Genomic DNA, 3828 nt, shown 5'->3' on the forward strand with positions numbered 1-3828 from the left:
TAGCGAATATACTCTGTACCATAATGATTTTGTTGTAGGAATAAATTGTTACATTCCTTGCAATTCAAATAGGCAGAGGTATTCATTCTATTGATCTATCGTTAAATAGGTTGGTGCTGACAATCTTAGCCTTTTTGCTAACAGTCTTTCTTTTGTTTTGTATTTTCAGAGTCCAGATGGGTACACTATTGCATTGGCTGCAGGAGATGAGAGTCTTAGGTTTTTCCAAGTCTTTGGAGCTCCTGATACCTTAAAGAGGACAAAGAGTAAAGATGCGGCTGGTGCTTTTAACATGTATCTCATGCACATCCGCTAAGCAGATTGTCCTCGTTCAGGAATGAGCACACGAGTATTATCTGCTCACATTGATTTAGCTAGAACCAACTGACCTTATGGAAATATCCATTTATGGTTAAGATAAGACAGCTTTACAAGTCACACTTCTAGAGTGATGCATCTGGCAGAGGTATCCATTGTATTGATCTAACACTAAATGGATTTTGTGTTGAAAGTCTTTCTTTTTTTGCTGACAGTGTTTCCTTTGTTTTTGTGTTAACAAAATGACACCATTTCCTTTGTATTTGGTAAGTCTTTGGAGCTCTTGATACCTTAAAGAGTACCAAGAGTAAAGATGTGGATGGCGCGTTAAACATGTATTTCAAGCAGATTCGTTAAGAAGATTTACTGCTTCAATTATGAGCACATGGGTATTATCTGCGGTATAAGAATAATTTCTTGCATTCAAAATATTATAAATAAATAAGACACTGTAAGCCTCTCTTGTTTAACATAACTTTTTTTTCCTTTTTATACCATTTCTCTAACCATTCATGAATTCATTTTTAGTGTATCAAGAGGTTTGTGATTTGTACATGGAGATGTTGTTCTAGACATGTACAAGTCTGACATGGAAAGGGTAATCTTCTCAGGTAAGAGTAGCGAATATACTCTGTACCATAATGATTTTTTTATAGGAATAAATTGTTACATCCCTTGCAATTCAAATAGGCAGAGGTATTCATTCTATTGATCTATTGCTAAATGGGTTTGTGCTAACAGTCTTTCTTTTGTTTTGTATTTTCAGAGTCCAGATGGGTACACTGTTGCATTGGTTGTAGGAGATGAGACTCTTAGGTTTTGGCAAGTCTTTGGAGCTCCTGATACCTTAAAGAGGATAAAGCATAAAGATGCGACTGGTGCTTTTAATATGTATCTCATGCATATCCATTAAGCAGATTGTCCTGCTTCAGGAATGAGCATACGGGTATTATATGCTCACATTGATTTAGCCAGAACCAGTTGACCTTATGTAAATATCCATATATGGTTAAGATAAGATAGCTTCATAGGTCACACGTCTAGACTGCTGCATCTGGCAGAGGTATTCATTATATTGATCTAACACTAAATGGATTTTGTGTTGAAAGTCATTGTTTTTGTGCTGACAGACTTTCTTTGTTTTTGTGTTGACACAATGACAACCTTTCCTTTGTATTTGGTAAGTCTTTGGAACTCTTGATACTCGAAAGAGTACCAAGAGTAAATATGTGGATGGTGCTTTAAACATGTATTTCAAGCAGATTCATTAAGCAGATTTTCCACTTCAGGTATGAGCACATGGGTATTATCTGTGGTATAAGAATAATTTCTTGCATTCAAAATATTATAAATAAATAAGACAATGTAAGCCTCTCTTGTTTAACATAATTGTTTTTCCTTCTTTATACCATTTCTCTAACCATTCATGAATTCATTTTTAGTGTATCAAGAGGTTTGTGATTTGTACATGGAGATACCTAACATAAGAGAAACATAATAAACATTGATGACTTTTCCATTCAACCACCCTTTTCTAGGAGTCCAATCACAAAGATAGCTATCACAAGGAAAACACCTTATCGACATACTCCCAATGTTTAATGTGAAATAGGTGAGCACGAGGTTTACAGTGACACTATGAGCACCATTGGTATGTGAATCAATGGGTCCACATAAAAATTGATATATGCTTGACCCACTAGTAGGCATGAAATTTTATCACTTTGCTGGATTACATAATGCCAGAATGATCTAGTAGTGTCCCCCTATAATGTGCAAAACAATATGATTACATGAAAAGTTTGGACGATGTCTCACTCAAGTTACTAGTGTCATTGTGTTGTCATAACAGTGACAGGCGTCTCCCCACTTATGCAAGATTAAAGTGGACTTTGATATTAAATTAAACCTCTAGTTAATGTCACCCATGTTTGTATAGCCTTATAAAACATTTACAAAATGCCAAAAACAGAAGAGTGCAGGACATTCCTATATGTTTTTTGTTACAGTGACAGATCCATTACCATAGTGGTCACTCTGTTTGAAAGGAAATGGATGTTTGATTGGCATGTTATTGTTTTCCAGTAGGGAGGAGACTATAGTAGTGCATAGCGAAAAAAAACTAATTTTGTACTTTCAACAAAGAGGCATGTGCCAATAAAGTAGAGTTGATAGCCTTCAATACGTGTTTGACAACTCTTAAGCCTAAAATTTTTAATGTCCATTTTATGTGGATGAAACTTCCCCACGAGTTTAATAATGTCTAACCCTAGCTGTGATCAAACAATGTTAGCCTCCATTACCATGTGCACGTCATTTTTGAAATTTTTTTATTTTGAAGTGGGTTACCTGCTTGCTCGGTACCACACTAGCGACGAACCAATCAAGCTAGCTCAGGACTTCTTCTTTGCCAATTTCCCATTATCAATTCTTTTGTCATCACTTCATTCCTTCACTATTAAATATAAGCTAGAAGCATTCCATGCCCTTTCATCGGCTCGCCTTCTGAGGTTTCACATCTCGCAGGCATTGCAAGCCTTTGTATTGTTCAAGCCTCCTCCTCGTTTTTTAATAGAATTTGATCAGATTGGTTTTTTTTTGGGTGAGTATCAAACCTTGTGAGGTTTGATCAGAAATTGCAAGAAATGGAGAATATCCATTTCAGTGTAAATCATGTTTCATCAAAGGGTCTTTGGAGATTTGTGCGGATAGCTTTCTTCATGGTCAGAAAAGGCCTCACCTCCAAGTGCAAGATGCTCATGGACATGCATGCGATGATGGAGAGAGGCAAAGTCTATGGCAAAAGCTTGAGGAATTTGGTGTTCCACCATTCCAAAGACATTAGCAACTAGAGTGGCTTTGGGCTTCAAGAATATGAATTCTCCTATAGCAACAGCCCTGCCATCTTCAACATGGCCAAGAGAAAACATCACTACTTTCCCACACATAAGCCTCACTTTCCATGCATTCATCCACATCAATTTGAAGAAAAGGAAGAGACTAACACTATTGTTCTTCGCATGTTGGATCACAGCAATGAATACTTCAATAATGATTGCCTTGATCATAACAAGCTGCGTGCTCATCAGAGGCTGAGCCATTTTTTGTCTCCGATGTGTTGAAGGATCTTGAACTCGTTCAGTGAAAATAATGACCATCAGGTTGACAGACATGCTGAGGAATTCATTGCTAAATTCTATGAGCAACTGAAGCTGCAGAACAAGATGTCTTTGCTGCAATACCAAGAGATGCTTGACAGAGGCACAAGTTAATTACTTTCTTAATGAAAATCTTCAATACAAGGAATATAGAAGTTTTGTCTAGAAATAGCCCAAAATCAGTGCCATTGATCTGTCTATATTGGGAAATAAATTTTCAAGAGCACCTTGCAAGTCTACAAAAGAATTTCATGAAGAAGGTCCCAGAGGAAGATTGGAAAATATTTGTGGCGACACAATAGAATAATGTGCAGTGAAAGATTGAGTTATGGAAGAATTTGATGCATCAATG

The 3828-nt window shown here is 36.6% G+C and overlaps 1 pseudogene; it reads left to right on the plus strand.

The window, feature by feature from the left end:
• Nucleotides 1–2957: 2957 nt before the first annotated feature.
• Nucleotides 2958–3590, plus strand: LOC149195957 (uncharacterized; annotated as a pseudogene).
• Nucleotides 3591–3828: the final 238 nt, after the last annotated feature.

Source organism: Pinus tabuliformis, chromosome 2_2, assembly GCF_031772625.1.
Source record: "Pinus tabuliformis cultivar Carrire ecotype Pingquan chromosome 2_2, CPIR1, whole genome shotgun sequence".
Taxonomy (NCBI): Eukaryota; Viridiplantae; Streptophyta; class Pinopsida; order Pinales; family Pinaceae; genus Pinus; species Pinus tabuliformis.